Genomic DNA, 18,013 nt, shown 5'->3' with positions numbered 1-18,013 from the left:
TTGCTTGCACATTTTCATCTCCAAAAGCATCAAGGCTGGCCTAGCAGAGCTCTGCTCAGAGCTGCAGCATTCCAGCCACAGGAACTGAGCTGGAATAATGCAGGACTACAGGAGGATCCTTCAGCCTATCTGAGCTCCTAGATTTCTATAGGAACTTAAATCTTCAGTATAGATTAAGGTTAAATATCTTCATGGCACAAACAGAGTGTCAGAAAGTTTAGTATTGCATGCAAATACCTTGGAATGACTTTGGATAACTCTGGAGATATGTGTGTATGTCTGTGCAGATATAGATGCACACTCATCCCAATTCCAAGACTTTTCATGGATCTTGTGGAATTCTTGATCACAGTGATGTCAAATAACACTGATTTCCCAGCCTGATTGCTCCTGCAAAAGAAAATATAGTTTTAATTCAATTTAACCTTGGCTTTTTTTTATTTCCTTGGCCATATCTTCCCCTATTTCCCATGGGAGCAAGCAATGAATGCCTCACTTCAGAGATCCCTGGGCAGGAAAGCTGCTGTTTTTGTGTTAACACGAAATCCTTCGTGATTGGTGTCAAAGAAAGGAGCACTTTGATTCCAGGAACTGCACATCTTTCAGAGCATGGACCCAGGATACAGGCTCTGCCTGGCCAGATCAAGATGATACTTTTGATCTTGCTCCTGTGCCTTCTGCTGAGCATGTTTTGTACTGGAGAGGAGCATAAAGACAGCCAGAGGGAAGGTTTTAACTGAGCTACTTGTCAACCAAAATATCATTTTCATCTAAATGGAAAAGCAGTGTAGCAAAGCCGAAAATAGAATGATATTTTTCTAAACCATTGAAAGACTTTTACGTTCAGTGCTTTAATTTTTTATTTCCAAATTGTCTTTCAAAATGAAATAATAATTGTTTTTTTACTTCTTTCAAGGGAAGCCACGTTTCAAATTCAAAATATGCTGAAATCACAACTTCTCCTGGAGTGTTCAATTCTGCTGTGGGACAGCTTCAGGCCAAAATCAGTCAAAAACTGAGTAACTTTTTGACTGTTTGATGATGAAAGTCAAACAAGCTGTGAGAAATTATCATTCTCTGGAAATTATTTCAAGCATTGAGGTACCTCTTCTGCATGCATAAAATCGGGCTTCTCTTAGGTGGTTGCATGAACCTGAGGCTTCAAACAAATTTAGGGAAAGTCTTCCAGCTTCTCTGAATGTAGATTAAAGAATTCAAGTCCTGGCTCAAACAATCCCAAATTTATTAAGCTAACTCCAAAACATGCCCAGGGAATTGCTAACTCACAGGGAATTATGACAGTTTGGAAGTTCAAAAACAACAACAAAGAAACTAAACAAAACACAAAAGTATGGTAAAGCATTTCTGTTGCTCTGTTTAGTGCCCAAGCAAGACATTAAACCTAGATGTATTTCACCCCTGGCTCAGCCATGTGGTGCTGGGTGGGTGATGCATGGAAGCTTTGGACACCAGACCCAAGTGCCCATCCTGTTCTCCTTGGCTGACTACGTGCTGCTTAGGAATCCTGAGAGAAAAGAGATGCAGCCTGGCATCAGCTCAGCTCAAGTATTATTTTAAAACACGAGGTACAGCATGCTTAGACAATTGCACTGAAAAACAAACAGAAGTATGTTGATAGCTATTTGCACTAGATTTAGAGTTCCCTTTTCTATAATGTCTCAACTTACAAAAAATACACATATTTAATTCTAATTTTCCAAGACCTTCGTATATTCGTCAGGGTAACGTGCTTTGGCACCTGAGTCCAAATGAAAAGAAAAGAGGACAGAACAAATATGCTAAGAAATTTCAGTCCTACCCACTTATTTGAGCTAATCATCTCATCTGTACATGCTCAGCAAACAAAAGGTGATCCAAATCAGTTGTCCTCCCTGGTTTGTCTGGGGATTGTAGAGCAGGTAGACCATGTCACCTGGGGGGGTGAGTTCCTCATTGCTTCTCCTGCCAGCTCTCCAGAAGTCCTGTCTTAGAAGATTTGGGCTCAAATGTGGAACCAAGAGGAAAAAAAAGAGGAGGCATTATCAAATTGTCAAGTTTGGAATTAAAAGCCCCCTCTTGTTCTTTCAGCAGTGGTAACTTCAGTGGATGTTGTGGAGCAACTTGTAACACAAGCTGGCAGCAATATCTGAGCAGTCTTCAATTTCCTCTCTGGACCCTGGGTCCTCATCTGTACACAAGGGATACCAGCATTTTCCTGGCTCAAAGTGGTTTTGAGAAAATAAAGAGGCTAGGCTTACACAACTTAAAAAGCAGGTCTTGGACTGATGATAAGGACAGGCAGTGGACTTTTGGTTTGGATTTTTCATCAGTTCACCTGCTGCAAGCTGCCCCCTCCTCGTGCTGCCTTCTTCAAAATGAACTAATGTAAAATGCCCTTTTGGGGGCCAGAGAAAGGATTTCCCCTGTGATACTGGATTTAAGGAAAGATGGAATAATTGTTCCCACTCATTTCCCTTATAAGTCTCCTGTATGGCCAGTAAAAAAGTCATATGGGAAATGACAGCTGACTGTGGATTACAGGAAATTAAATGCCATCACAGCACCTTTGACAGCAGCAGTGCCTAACATGGCTGGATTGATTGACACAACACCAGAACAAACCCATCCTATTTTAGCCATCATTGATGTTAAAGATATGTTCTTTATGGTCCCAGTTCAGGAAAATTACTGAGAATATTTTGCTTTTATCTGGAAGCAAAACAATTGGGAAGTTAACCACGTCCCAGACTTCTCCATTATTGCTGCTTGAGTGGCTTTATGCCAGACAAGATGAGATATTTTCACTGCTCAGCTGTAGATGCAGCACTCTTCAAACCAGCTCATGACAGCTCTGCCAGCAGCACAGATGTGCCACAGGAGCTCAGGACCCTGCTCTGGACTGGGGACACATGCTGAGGCAACCAGTGCACACTGTCATGTGCACACTGGCAGTGCCACCCTAACAAGTGTGAACCTACCCCTCTCTGGCTGTGTGCCTCACAGCTTTTGGGGTTTAATTTTGCAATACCCTGTCAAGAGCTCCAACTCTCTTCTAACATCACAAGATGAGACTTCTGTCCAGAATGGCCAAAAAGTGTCCTCAGTTTCAATGTGTTTGGAGCTGGCATTGGAAGAACATTTGCTTACTACCAACTACTTGAATTCCTTTTTTTCCTTTCCACCTATTTCTCCAAGCCAAACACAAAGAGTTATATTGTACACAGTCTTTGAAATGTGCACTTCATTTTCAAGGAGCTGGCTTCAAGGAGGGCAGCATACTTGCAGGTATTTTGAAGTAGCAAAAGAAAAGAAAAAGATAATACAACAGCGGAGAACTGAAGCATGACTTTTCTGATGTTTGGGGTTTTTTTCTGTGCCAGCAAAGATTCAATAGTGCGGAGGATTTGTCTGCAAAGTCATTCTTTGCCCTCCTTCCCTTTCTTTCCATTTCACCCCCACCCCCTTAGCTCTAGTAATTCTTTATTCTCATAATAGTTCACGAAATGCCTCATTTGCAAAATAAAGTATGACCAGCACCTGTTAGGTAAAGGAAATCATGGCCAGCAGGGTGCTGTTACCTCTTCACAGGATAAAAATAGACCAGCGAGGTGCTCAGGTGGGAAATCACCCAGGCTGCAGAAGCTGGTGGGTGTTGCAAGATGTATTTCTCCTTTCAGTCAATTATAAACCACTGTGTTTGCAGAAGTGATACATAAGCTGCGAACACGGAGGCCGAGACTATTCATATTCACTGAGTCGCTTATTCTTGCTAAATTCAAATATTCCCTTAAATCCCAAAGCTCTACACTGAGTTTCAAAGTCTGTGTTTGTAAGAATTTTCCACATGAAGATCTCATGGCTGTAAGGACAGTTGGCTGATTAATTCTGTCTGTATCAGTTTTTCTTCCATGAAGTCTGTGTCCACAAAAGCCTGGTAAAACAGTGGCCAAGAAGAGGGCAAGGCTTCTACCGAGATGGTCTGGAAAGGGATAGATCCCTAAATTCAGACATCTACTAAAGGGCAATTGCTGTTACGTGCATTGACCTCTGCAGATTACACCAGAGAGGGTGTTACACATTAAAAAACCCCATAAACGAGTGTCTTGGATGCTGATGACACAGCATTTCAGTGTATCAGGTCTCACAGAAGTAAAAATCAAATAGAACAAAATAAATTCAGTAGGTTATAATTTTGTCAGAGTTGTTAATCCTTTACATTTTAATTCTTTGCAAGTTCCTTAGAAGTCCTGCAAAAACAATGTTTAAACTCTTGGGTTATTGAAGAAGTAACACATCTTAATAGAAAGCAAATTTTCAGCCAAAGGGGTGTTTGACAAAAGATCAGGACTGTTCATGTTTTACACAGCTCTTTTTTGGGTGTTTTCCAATTACAAAATATTTATAATAAAAATATATTGCAGCTCTAGACATCAAATCTGTTCCTGATTTACAGAACCATCATAGAACTCCTTCTAAATATTCATGGTAACTGCATTGCTTATGGGTAAAAAAACTGCAGGTAAAGTGATTCTCTCTTATTACTCAAACATGGGTAGCAGCAGGTGGTGGTGTTAGCACCTGTGTACAAGTGTCTGTGAGAGAGAGAAAGAAAAAGAAACTTGCTTGCAGTAGCTTTATGGAAAGCCCCAAGTGAAAGCCACTTTTTACCAAGTGAAATAAACCTTTCGCAATCTGCCACTGCAAACTCAGGGATCTTGTCAACTCTTGAACAAAATTATTCAGCAGCTCACTTCTGGGGAGTATATAATCGTCAGGAATAGTGAGGTGACAGAAACAGCCTCTGCTTTTTGCCCTCCACATCCTCTGACTCAGCTTGGAGCAGGACACCCTGCCTGGCAGTCACTGCCTATCCACCCACCGGCACAGCCCAGCAGTTTCGTGAGGATCAGGTGTGTGTCAGACTATCTCACTTGCTTTCCATCTCTCCCTCTCAGAAGAATCGGTCTCAGTTGATTTGATTTCATTTCTTTGTCACCAGAACAAAAACCAAACTGTGCACACTCAGGTGAGAGCGTGGGGTGCACAGACATCCAAGTGCAACGGTGAGTAAGACTCAATCCCAGTCCCACTCCCACCAGTGCAGCCTCCTCCCTGCTGCACCCTCTGCCCTGTAGCACTGCAGTTACTGCACCCTCCGAGGCTCTGATGAATGAGGGGTTTAATTAGAGTCATCTGAAGGGGCAGCAGTGATGAAGGTTGTGGGAGGTGATGGGATGTGTGGATTTGCACCTGTGTGATGATCAGTGGGTCTTTGTCCTCCAGGCAGAAGAACAAGCCATCATCAGTGCTGGGATGCTGGTGCTGCAGGTGGGCAGGATCACACCCCAAAGGACAGATACCTTGATGATAAATGGATTTCTGGATATGTGGAAAATATTCTGGCATGGGATTTTGTGCAATTCAGAGCTGCTCTTGAAGTCCAATGGCACATATGGGTCCATCAGAGGAAACATAGATTTGCTCCCTTTCCAGTGAGGGTTTCCCAGCCCTAACAACTTACTATGTTGTAGAAATAAGAATTTTATCTACATGGAAATAAAAAAGGAACACTGATATTTTGAACAATTCCTATCTGTCACAACAGAAAAAGCTGCATTTCACAGAGCTTGCAGGCAGACACACAACACACTGCACAGCTGGACTCATTTAATTTTGTACATTTACTTTATGGTTATGCTAGAAGTGCTTAGCCATGAAGCCTTCAAATTCACTGAGGATCACATGTGGATTTTCTAAGACTATTTTTGCATTAGCAAATAGGATGAACTAAGAAGAGCAGAGGCAAGGACCAGGAAGATTTTTGTTGGGGACTTGATGTCCCCAGTAAATGTATTTCATGGTTTTATTGCTTGGGGCTTTGCTGTGAGGTTTTTCCCTCTTTTTTAATTCTTACCCTTGACAGCCTGGTTCCCAATAGTGCCTGGAATGGATTAGGGGATCACATATTCCAGTGAAGTTTCTTTCAAAGGGACAGTAATTCAAGCATCCTTAAGATGGCACCACAATGCAAACCAAACTACTTTTCCAGGCAGCTCCTGATCTGAGCTGAAACACTAATGCAGACACATACTCAGGGCTTCACAGCAGTCTTAATCAATGGATCTGTAATCTCAATTTATATTTGGGAAGAAAAACACAGCTAGTAGTCCTCAAGTATTTATATTCTTTGGGATTGTACCAGATGAGGCATTGTGGTTACTAAAGTTGTCAATTTGTGTTTTATCAACTCTCCAATGACCTATAAAGCTAATATTAAAAACTTCCCATCTTGAAGGGAGTGGGGGGAAAAAAGGGGGAGCAAGAGAAATGAGAACATTAAAAAATAAATAAACAAGAAATTAAGCATGAGATAAGATCAACACTACTATTCATTTGTCCTAAGTGTGTGAGATAAATTAAAGAATAGAGATCTCTATCTGGGCAAAATGTGCATCCAGTACCCTTCTTCCCCTCCACTGAAGTAGGAAATAAGTAGCTTATGACCAGCTGGGACAATCTCTACTGAATGGCTTTGAGGCAATAAATCACAGAAGCTGGTTTGTCCACATTTCTTTCTTTTCTTCAGACTGTTTGGCTAAATCTCCCACGGAGAAAGTTACGCCATGCAGGGGATTCAGCAAAATGCATGAAAAATGTACTCATGTCACCTACAAATTCCTCAGCTCTGGCCACAGTCCAGTTGTGGCTTTAATACAAGACAATGCCTTATTGCTCTCTTTTCCTGAATCCTATGAGGGCAGCTGTTTAAACATTTATCATTAAATGTTTCTAAAAAGAGAGCTCACTGTAGCACAATGATGTTATTTGAGCCTTCAGGTTTGTTTCCGGGACCTATAGAACATGTGCAGGTTTGGGTGGGGTCATCCCAGAGCCCCACAGTTTGCTTATTTTGCTCACATTCATGCTAAATACCACACTAATGTTTTTTCTATATGTTCCTGATTCTTCACAAATTTGGTTCAGCAAATCAAAGCTGTGGCAAAGACTCAGCGTGTTGGGAAAAGGCCTCCTTACAGCTGCATCAAGGAGGAATTGAGCCAGAGGAAAGCTGGCTTGCTTTCTCGTGCTGCTTCCAACTGTTCTTCATGTCTATTCTCTGCAATTCAATTCTCAGATTGATTTGTTCCTGTCTAAGGGTGCTGTGGATGCAACAGTTCTATGTGAGAATGAGGAGGACAGAGAAACTTCTCGAAATAGAAAGGTATAGAGTTGCTAAAGACAGAGAAACTCCTTCTAGCTCTGACCCTTCCTAAACAGCTGCATTTGGGAGAGTCAGATGTCCTTGCCAAGCTCTTGCATGTTTTTCCATGGGTTGCTTTGGTCACTGGCAGATAGAGCACATTGGGATATCTGAACCTTTGGACTGAGGTGGTACAGCCAACCCTGTGCTCACAGGAGACAACTTACATGGGGAACTCACAGGGACCTTCTCCTGTGGACACACAGCTTCCTAAAGGGACAAAAATCAGCTCATTGCACAGCAGGATACCAAGAGCCACTGTTTGAATGACCTTCCAACCTGAACTAGGCACCGTCAATAACCCAAAAGTGTAAAACTCTACCACTTTCAGAGGTCCTGTGGGCTGTGGATCTCCTCTGTGTTCTGGAAACATGGTTTCAGGAAAAGTTTTGTTTCCCATAAGAAAGGGGGTTATTAAATGCCAGTGTGGACTTCATGGCATGTGTTTGGAGCTCCCAGGTTGCCTGTGCTGTTGTGCTGCAGCAGAGACACCAGCATGGCCAGCCAGCCTGCACTCAATGCTAATCTGAGCCTCTGTTTGCCTTGCAACAGCCAAATTTCTTCAGCCTGGGTGGCTGAAATGAGGCAGCTAATGCTATACTTAATGACCTATTTAATGGCCCATTTTCCAGAAGTGATGAGAACTTATAATCATCCCTGTGCTCAGTGAGAGCTGTGGCTGCTTTGCAAACAAAAATCCAGACCAGGCATTCAGCTACCTTACTTTAAATAGGTAAAAGTAAAAAAACCTCAAGTCTTAGGTCCTTGTCCTTCCTGCAGTAACGTAAAACATCGACACATCAAAATAAAAGATATCCTCCCATCGAGTTTCAGGGGACACTCAGTGTGAGCTGGGAGAATTGGTGTCTCCCAAATGCACAGTAGCTCCAGCCAGTGGCTCAGCAGCTTCTGCACGCTCTGGCCTCACTCTGCATCACCTATGCTGCTCACAGCTAGTTCACCCTCTGCTGAAAGCACCACTTGGAGCTGGATTTGCACCCACTGGTGCAAATCTGAGATCCTGTTGACTGAAAAGTCAGGCCTTTCCAACCTCCTTTAGATTGTCCTAGACCTCCATGACCATTTCTACTCTCTGCTCATTTCAGGGTAATAGAAGATCTCAGCTAGATGGCTCAGTGTAGGATATGTCCACAACTCAAAAAGCAATTACAATTTCTCAGCAGCCACATCTGAGCATAGGTTTTTTTGATTTTGGCTCAGGATTGGGAACACTGACTCACCTGAAATGCTGTTGATGAGCTTGCCATCACATCTATGCACTGAAAAGCCTTTCCTGCACAGCAAAAAACAGACTGGCACTCTGGAAAGGGAAACCCTGCTGCTCATATGGAATCCCTTGTCAGCTGAGGGCTGGCTTTTTCCACATGGGGCTCAATCCACCTCTGTGGCACCAGCTGCCATGAGCCCAACTGCCCCTGCCATGTAGGCTGACCCACAGCAACCTCCTCTCTACACATGAGCAAGACTTAACAATTGGCAGAGCATAGTGTGAAGCAGACTGACTGAAGACATTGATTTCAATCTTGGTATTCAAAAGCTCCCAGCCAAATTGGTTGAAAAAAGGGGATTCAGGTCTGTGAGAACAGTGGAAGGTGTTTTTAAGTGTTTCACCCAGATTTGGAACACTTTGGATTGAAGTATATTCCAGGCAGCAGATTTTTGAAGCCAAACATTTATTTTTGAAATGCCAAAACATATCTGCTTTTTATTCAGAAGCCTTAATATTCACCAAGATGCTGAGAATCATGAAGTTCAGCAGCACAAGTCTCATCTTTAAAGAGTCAGGGCTTCTTGCTGCATAAACACTCTCCAAAGGCCTTTTAGTGCACACCATGAAAACAGCTTACTTTTGGAATAATGTCAACAGATTTTACTCCTACACATGAGATGCTTAGGGCTTCATTGGCATCTCTTGTTATCCCAGCTTAGGTGGGTTTTCACATGTTGAGACTGCAGCCATGCTAAGAAAAGTGTTCTGTTGCCCTGGAGTTGTCATCTCTAGGTTTTGCTCTCCCAGGGTCTTCCTATCCTCTCTCAGTCAAATTTTCCCTGGTTAGTTTCACACTGACTTCCAGGGCTGGTTCCTGATCTGCCATGCAAGATTAATGACTTAATCAACATCCAAACCACTGCATACATTAGGAATCCTCACCTCAGAAGAGAAAAAAATAGGTGACAACATGGAACAGCTACTTTAACTCACAATGGGCTTGCTGAGGATGAAAAGGTGGCTGCAGCTTGTACTTCTGATATCAACATGGGGGCACATGGTGTGAAGCAATCAGGCAGCATGTTCAAGAGAGACCAAAGGAGGTGTTTTTTTCACAATGCCAAGTAAACTTCAGAACCTAAGGACTCCTGGGGTGAAAAAGTAATCAGAAATTAAAGAACTACATGTTATCTACAAAGGTCTGAGATCTGCATCCTGAATTATCTAAGCCACAGTTGGCTGGGAGGACATTCTAGGGAAAACAGTTCAATGTATTTTATCCTTGGCATCTCCAGCAAGATGCATGACCTGGATGGATGGTGCACCACAAAGACCTTGAAAGATGCCTTTGTATAAGCAAAACTATCTCATAGATGCCAACTGTGTGTCCAAAACCAGAAACACATGAGAATTGCCATCTCTGGGCAAACTTGAGTATGTCCCAAACCAGGTAAGCCAGCAGTCAGGCTGGGACTGTGCAGCTCTGTCCCTGCAGACAGAACCACACCAGAGCCTCACGAGACAAAGGCAAGGACCAGGGAGCCTCCCTTGTGGGTTGCAGGTTTGCTTTATGGAGACCTGCTTTGCCCTCTAGTGACAATTAAGGATAAACCAGGAAAATTTGCACCATCTATTCCCATCTATAAAATTCAGGTCGGGCTACATCTGCCGGCTGGGTGACAAGCAGTGGGGTTGTTCCAACTTTGTTTGGACCAACTGAAAATATCTCTCTCCCCAGGCAGCCTGTCTCTGCTGTCCATGCAGGATGGAGCAAAGGAAGGAGTTGCTATTCTGAAAAGTTGAGAACAGACACCCTAAATTGGGAAATGAATGTCCAAGGGATTGGTAAAGGAAAATCCCTCAGGGCTGATGCTATTTCTAGACTGCACATGCCTTGGAACTGAAAAGAGGCTATTTGGGGGAAAAAGGAATGGATGAATAATGGAAGCAAAAATAGTTGCTCCAAATTCCTTTCCAAAGCCATGTTGCCTACAAACTCTTTGCAAACAATCAACAATTCATCAGAACATGAGCTCATATTTTGTGATCTGTGGGGCCATAGACTTTGTGAGATATGGTCTGTGTGACTATTAAAAGAGCTCTTTTTTGGAAAAATAACAACACTGATCTTTGTTTAAAGAATAGCAAGGGAAGAGAGGGATTAGAATAGATATCTAGATTTTTGCAATTGCTGTGCTATATGTAAAGCAAACTCTTGGAAAACACTGTGGAGAAAACTTTTCCTTTAAACTTAAGAATAAACAGTTATATTTTCAATTTTGAAAATGTTAGTCTGTCTTTGCTAAATTAGAGAAACTTTTACTACAACCCAAGATAATCCTAGAATGCAAATGGAGTTAAATTCCTTAGTATCACAGAAATTAAAGGATATCAAACTTCTATTTGGAAACTCTCATTCAGCCAGTTTTTGTGACCAGAAAATAGGGTTATTATCATGTGATTGAAAAACACTTTTCCTGTGTATTTATATACAAACTGTAGAAACTCAGATTCAGTCCAGATGTTTTGATATTAGGCTTTGCTCAAATACTCAGACAAGAGAGACATTTTGTGTTCCAATGCTCACTCAACAAAAAAAAGCCTGGGGATGATAAATGAATGTTAACAGAAAACTTAAGCCCAAAAATAGCCTTGAGCTTTTATGCAAAGGTTGATTAACAGGAATATTTCAGGCAGGCTGGAAGCCATTCTCTCACACCACTGACTAGAATGAGGGAAAATACCCAACACACAAACCACAACAAGAACAAGAAAAAGTCTATCCCAGCTAATTTGTGAATGAAAGAGAAGCTGCATTAGATGACTTGCTCAGTCACTGATTTCTAGACATATTTGATTAGACTATGACAATACCTACAGTTGTGACTAAAAGCTCAATCCTAAGTAGGATTTTTTGCAAAGCTGTGTAATCAGCTGGGATACTGTTGGTGAAGGAAAACAGTTGCACTTGGGTTGTTAAATCACTTGGACATATTGGAAGACTTAGAAGGAACTGGGAAAGACTCACACAAAATCGTGTTTGAAACCACTGTCTGTCAGCTCCACACCCATACTGGATACCCAGAGCTTCCCATTAGCATCTGTCTCTTTTTAAGGATACTCCTTTTCTGTGTTTTTCTACACCAAAATCATTTTCTCAAATGGTTTTCTGTTGGGCTTTTCTCGGTTACAGCTGCCCAAACTCTGCTGACCCATGTCTGTGCTGGGCTCTGCCATGGATTTGGTGGCTTAATTCATGCCTTTAGATAATTAAGAGTGATCTTAGCTGATCTTTGTTACTCCGAGGATAACCATTACTTACAATGCCTGTATCCCAAAAGATGGGCTGTTTTTATAAATGCAGTGTTCCTGTCTGAGAGCTCCTTCCCGCAGCAGCCACCAGATGGCCTGCAGAGAGGGGAGGCACCTTCGAGCAACAACCTTCTCTTACAGGTTAGTTTTAAAACCAGGTTAAGCACACCCAAAAGGTATCTGTAAGACATGGGCTGCTCTCATGTGGGCAGACTGTTTACCTGCATTCATGGTCATTTACAGCACGTGTAGATATCCATCCATGCTTAGCTTTACCATGGCAGAGGGCTAAACACTAATGCAGACTGACCTTCCAAATCAGATCAGCTGGAAAATGCTGATGCACTAAAACAATGATTTTGAGGGTTTAAAAAACTACTTCCTGTATTTTGGCCCTTTAGAGATATAGGTGTGGCTACTCCATAACCAAGTGTTCAAGATCTTGCTTCTGATAATAACCAAGTGTTTCAGAGGAAGGAAAACCACAGCAGTAGATGTTAGATAGTCTCTTGAACAGAGTTTGTTATTGCATGTTAGCTTGCTACTGATCTTAGTAGCTCAGAACTGATTTAGATCTGTAAAACTGGAAATCACTTGATTTTTATGGATCATAGCTCTTAGTTCTTTTTGACAACTCCAAGAGGCAGAAAAAAAATCAGAAAAAAAAAAATGTAATTCTTTTCTGAACTGTGACAGCCAACAGCCATCCTGCAGACCAGGTCAGGAATGCCAGGAAGCAATAGCATCAGTTAATCAGAAGTATTTCTCCTCTGAGTTCCCATATTTGTACCTGAGTGAGCCAGTTACATGGCCATTTCATGTAGAGATATGTCCTTTGTGGCAAAAACATGGGTACTGCTGGGCAGTTCCTGCTCTGCAGAGCTGCTGGGTAGACTTGGACACAGCTGAGCAGCACTGAGGTTCCTTGGGGTAGTTCGAAGGATGGCTTTCCCCACAGCCTGAGGAACCCAGGCAACACACAGAGACAAGTTCAGTCAGACTGCTGAAATCTACTCAGTCTTACTTAATAAAATAAGTAAGAGGACAAAAACTCTCTTCAGAGTTGTCCACCTGTACCCAAGTTCTGCTAACAAAGTCTTGCAGTCCCATGAAGGTTTTGCCAAGAGTAGACAGGTGTTATCAGCATGTACATCCCACCTGATTCTCTGACTCTGAAGGTTTCTTTGTGTCCCTTTTTTTTTGTTTAAGAGAGTCCTGAGAAGGAAACACCTTGGCCTGGTCATCCAAAATGCAGGAATTGGAGGTAGAAGGGAAAGAGGAATAGGTTGTGAGAAAAGATGCTACTGACTTACTGCTTTGTAGGGGGAAAGAGGGAACAAGTGAAAAAAGCATGTTAAAGCTGAAGGACTCAAAATTAATCCTGTTCTGTTTTTCATAAACAAGTAAATTCTAACAGGGCTAATTGCATTAATAGAATAGGTTACTCTGATGGAGCATAGTGAAAGAATGATTTCAAGAAATATCCAGACTTTAAAGAACTCCACGTATTCAAGCTGGCAAGGGCTGCTGAAATTCCCCCTAGAGTGCTTATAGAAAGAATTAACTTAATTAAACCTCTGAACCATTAGTGATTGCATTCAAGGAGGCAAAGATGACAGCAGAGGTCTCAAAGGAATGGAACAGGGCAAGCAAATACTTATCTTGAAAAGAAGGCAAAGAGGGGCTCTGGGGATTAGCCTTTCCAAGATCCAGGACATGTGAGTGGTTACAGAGCATCCCATCATTAGTACTGAAGGGATAATGAAACCATAAGGACCTGCCACCAGGGGTTTGATGAAAACAAGCATGTCAAATCAACCTGAATTCCTTGAGAAGGTTAGTGACCTGATGGAGGAGAGGGAACCAATCTGTGTGATCATAATTTGAGATCCTGGCTTTCAATTATTTTTCCCCTCATAATTTAACTGAGGAATTAGGCTGTAATCATGTCCAACTCATGTCACTGTTACTGAGCAGCTAGGCAGGGAAGTGCTGACATTCCTGTCATTCCTCTGGTATGTTTGGATCCCACCAGTTTCATCATATTGAGAGTATCTTCTGCCTTCTTACCTGCACAAGCTCATGTCTCACATCCCCACCATAACAGATGAGGCTGGGAATTTTAGTACAGACTTTTAAAGATCAGCACCCATGAGGCCATTGCAGATCATAAATGTAGTCAAAAAAGCTATATGACGGTGGAGATAGTCCAGGGAAAAAGGCTGGATCTCCCTTGCTCTGAATTCTGATTTTTTGGTTTGTTTTTTTTGTTGTTGTTGTTGTTTTTTAAATGAAGGGGTTTATAAATTCCCCATACTTTTATTGGGGTTTTAACCAAAAGCCACCTTGGCTATGTACTTGCTCTAGCAGCAGAGTGCATTTGTGAACTAGATCCAATTTCTGTGCCTGGCCTTGTGGATGTGTACCCAGCATTAGCCAAGGGGTAAGTCTCCTTCCCCTTCTATAGGCTATTGAGACGTTTTCTACAGCTAGCAGAGAGAGAAAATAATTCTAATCTTGAACCAAATTCCAGATAAAGAGACCTGATTTGCCTACCTCCAGCTTTTTGAGAAAAAGCTGCCAGTCCTAGGAATGGTGCAGCACTTTCTGATCCCCTCTACCAGAGTCCCCTTCAGATTGGGAGGCACAAGAAAGCAGCTTGGCAGAGCCTGCTTGACAAGACTTGACATCTAAATTGAACATCCAGGCCTCAAGTTCCAGGTTTGATTGAAAAGCCACTAGAATTGCTTCTTGGTGACTTGTGGGCTGCAAAACTGGCTGTGTGCTCCTCCAGATAAGAGCTCCTTTGTGCCGCGTTGTGTAACGGCTGCCACGGGGTTGATGTGGGCCAGGCCATAAATAACTTCTGCATAAATATTTTTAGCAAATACTTTCTGCTCTCTTGAAATACACTGGACAGCTTGAAGTGTGTGTATCTGTGTGTGAAGGAGGTGGGGGGAGCTAGCAGAGCTCCCAGCGGGAGCACAGAGCAAATATCACAGCGCTTCTGATGCGCAGGATAACGCGGCTGGAGCTGACGCCTCCACCCAGGAGTGTCCAGAGCAAGCAAGATGTCCCCAGAGAGCTGCCTGATCAGAGTGGCAAGGCATGCTGTCCTGTGGCAGAAATATCAATGAGCCCAGTGCCTGCCAGAGGTGGATGCCAGCCCAAGTACTCTGAGCAGGATGACCCCCAGGCAAGCCCTGAGCTGCCAACCTGTCTGAATTGCCTCTCCCAAGCAACTCCTGACCTTTCTGATGTGTTTATATAGAGGGAACTGCTGGTTGTATTCCGTGTGGGCATAACCTGCCTTTTATTCTGCATCTGAAGGGGCCTGTCTGACTATCTGTAGAAATCACTTCTAACCTCTATGGATGATAGCAAACATAGCAAGGGTTAACAGGGAAGCACAGTTGCTAGAAGATTCCAGCTACAAGAGAAAAAAAATGTACCCTTCCCTCTCATATATGAATCCATACACTAGGAGCCCAAACATCCCTGAAAATGCAGAACAGGACAAAATAACCTACTCACATTTCCCCCACCCCAAAGGCACTTCAGGGAAGTGTGATACGCTGGCAATGCGTCAAACAGCCTGTACTGGCACAGTGGGGAAGGTGCACACTGGCATGGATTCCATGTATTTAGAATTACAGATTTTCTGACTACTTCTGTGCAGAGCAAGTCAGGAACACAGTACCAGGCTTTAGCAAGATTCTGTGTATGTCTCTTCAAAACCAAACAGGTCAGGGGAAAAGTTGTAAAAAGTTGGGAAGAGGGGATCAAGGGGGAAAAAATTGTCACGATTGATCCAAATTGGGATTGTCCAGAAAAGCCTGTGCATTGCAACTGCTAGTGATGGGGAGCTTCATAAATAGGGTTCACTTCACAAAAACATGGAAAGGGAGCAAGAACACTGAAGACTACCCAGCTCACTAGTTAAAACATCCATTTTACATGCAATAGGACATAAAGATACATGAGAGAGCAATTCTGTCTAGCCCACTCTGCAGCTCCTGGGAATCTGGAGCCCCAAAACTCAAAGGAACTTGTTCTGAAATTGGCAGGGAAGTACCAGCACATTTTCCTTCACTTTTTCCACAGAGACAACACAGAAGTCATATTTCAACTAAACAAACTGAGCTTAATGGATACAAAAATTTCTCTCTCTGCTATGAAGTCTGCATGTAACCAGGGGCAATTACCAAGACTGAACTATCTAGAAACACTCAGGTATCCACCTTTCAGAACCTTTTCTCAAGAGAGATAAAAAGTCATACTTTACCATAGTGATCCTTAGGAGAAGTGATTTCTGGTGATCTTCTGGTAATATATCTCCACCCAGCACCATGTCTTGGTTATTTCCGTGAGGGTTTTCTTGCCTAGCTGTATTCATTAGATACAGCTGATGTAATTAACAAATGTTGACTGATTATTTAATGGAGTGACTTGAAGGGAGTTGCTTGAGGCAGTAAAGGAGTTGTTGCAGGTGGGACTTGTTGCAAAGCTTTTCCCTGCCACCTGCTAGCTATGTTACTTAATTATTTGGTGCTTTCTATCTTCCCAAAATGAAGGGAAATATTAACGTAACTACTATAATATTAATCCTGTCTTCTCTGCTTTTGCAGCCAGGAATGAGAGGTAGCAAGAACTTCAAACTTACCCTAGTTATAACAGGAGGAAGGTTGCAGCACGTGGTATTTTGAAAGAAAGGCCAAATGCCAACCTGAGAGGAAAGCAACCAAAATCAAATAATGCAGTAGTAAGTCCAATTGAGTGATAAAGGTGACAATGGGGAATGCTGCTAAAGTGTAAGCCAGGCAGCCAGGAATTCTCAACAATAGCCCTAGAGCTTGCTTTTGGACAATTCTCTCCTTCTTCCAGTGTTTCTGTAGAAGCATTGGCTAAACAGAGAATAATAAGTGTTGCCTTTAGTCTGTGAAATGAGTGGTGGCAGTTTCACTTTGTAGTAGTATAATGGAGAACTGCTATTTGCCTGCCAACTACTGTATTCAAAAAAAAAAAAAGAAAGAAAGAAGAAAATAACCCTATCATAAATAAGAGTATAAAAGTACAACTGAAAATGCCAGGATGAATAAATTTTTTTATTTGGAATGATGTGATCTATTTTCTCTGCCACATACTCTCTTGTTCCATATCCTTCTCTAAGATCACATACCAGAGACTAAATATAAGCCACTCACCCAGCTGACACAGCCAGTGACAGAGGTGACACCCTGCAGGCTGCTCCAATCTGGATGCTCCAGCATTTTTCTGGTAACTGGCAGACAGACATCTGCACACAGACTTGGACCAGGCTTGCTGATGAAGTCAGTGCAACAAAGCATCTGTTGTGTTGACCTCTGCACTGGAAGCATGGCCAGACTGAACAAACTTAGTGTACCTTGAGGAAATCTGCTGTCAGACAGCTGGGATTGCACAAAATAAGAGTAGAGCCCCTTTAGAGAAGGGGTCCCCTGACACCTGTGCAGCACCTGGCACATACCTCCTTTTTCATGGAGGATGGAGAGGAAGAATATGCTGGAGACTGAATTTTCTGGATACTGAGGGAGCAGAGGGGTGTAAGGGTAGGAGATAAGCTGCTGTACTTCAGAAAAGAATAAGTGAGAGAAAGCAAGCAAGCAGGTTGGGATGGAGTACAGCCATATGGTGTCCCAGCCACCTGGTAAGTCTGTCTTCCTCTAATAGTCAGGCTGGTGTGCAGAGCAGCTGGAAATATTTGGATGCTGCTTGTGTGCACAGCAATGGTTATCAGGAAGCTTTAGATAAAGACAGGCAAGGGAGAGGGGTAGCTAAATTAGAAATGAGGATGGGAAACTAAATCATCTTGATCTAGTTTACAAAGTGGTGACCTTGGGTCCCCCCTTGGCATAAAATTCATCTAAGAGGAATTGCAAGCAGTTGAGCTGGACTGAGCAAAGCATTAGGTTTGGAGTGAGCTCTGGGCATCTTCCCAATTATGTCTGTGTGTAGGAGCTTGGCAGGATTGAGAGGCGGCATGTGGGAGAGGTCTGGCTCACTGATAACAACAAAAAGAAACAGAAGTGCAAGGTGTCCCCAGAGAAAAGGGTAACAGCCCAGTTGCTTAGGTTTCTTCCCTAAACCCCAAAAGAAGCAATAATAAATACTTAAAAAATTAGTGATATGAACGGATCCTGCTGACACTATGGGCATTTATTAAACTGTAG

At 42.6% G+C, this 18,013-nt stretch overlaps 1 long non-coding RNA gene across 1 annotated transcript; it reads right to left on the bottom strand.

The window, feature by feature from the left end:
• Positions 1 to 8,954: 8,954 nt before the first annotated feature.
• LOC146433261 (uncharacterized) lies at positions 8,955 to 16,379 on the bottom strand. Its single transcript, XR_014853932.1, has 3 exons — positions 16,090 to 16,379; positions 9,486 to 9,640; positions 8,955 to 9,371 (listed from the first exon to the last, which is right to left on the bottom strand). It is a non-coding gene; the product is annotated as an uncharacterized LOC146433261 (long non-coding RNA).
• Positions 16,380 to 18,013: the final 1,634 nt, after the last annotated feature.

Source organism: Lichenostomus cassidix, chromosome 9 (assembly GCF_008360975.1).
Source record: "Lichenostomus cassidix isolate B80296 chromosome 9, HeHo_3.0, whole genome shotgun sequence".
NCBI classification, from domain to species: domain Eukaryota; kingdom Metazoa; phylum Chordata; class Aves; order Passeriformes; family Meliphagidae; genus Lichenostomus; species Lichenostomus cassidix.
The sequence above is the reverse complement of the archived record's forward strand: the minus strand, read 5'-3'. Positions and strand labels throughout refer to the sequence as shown.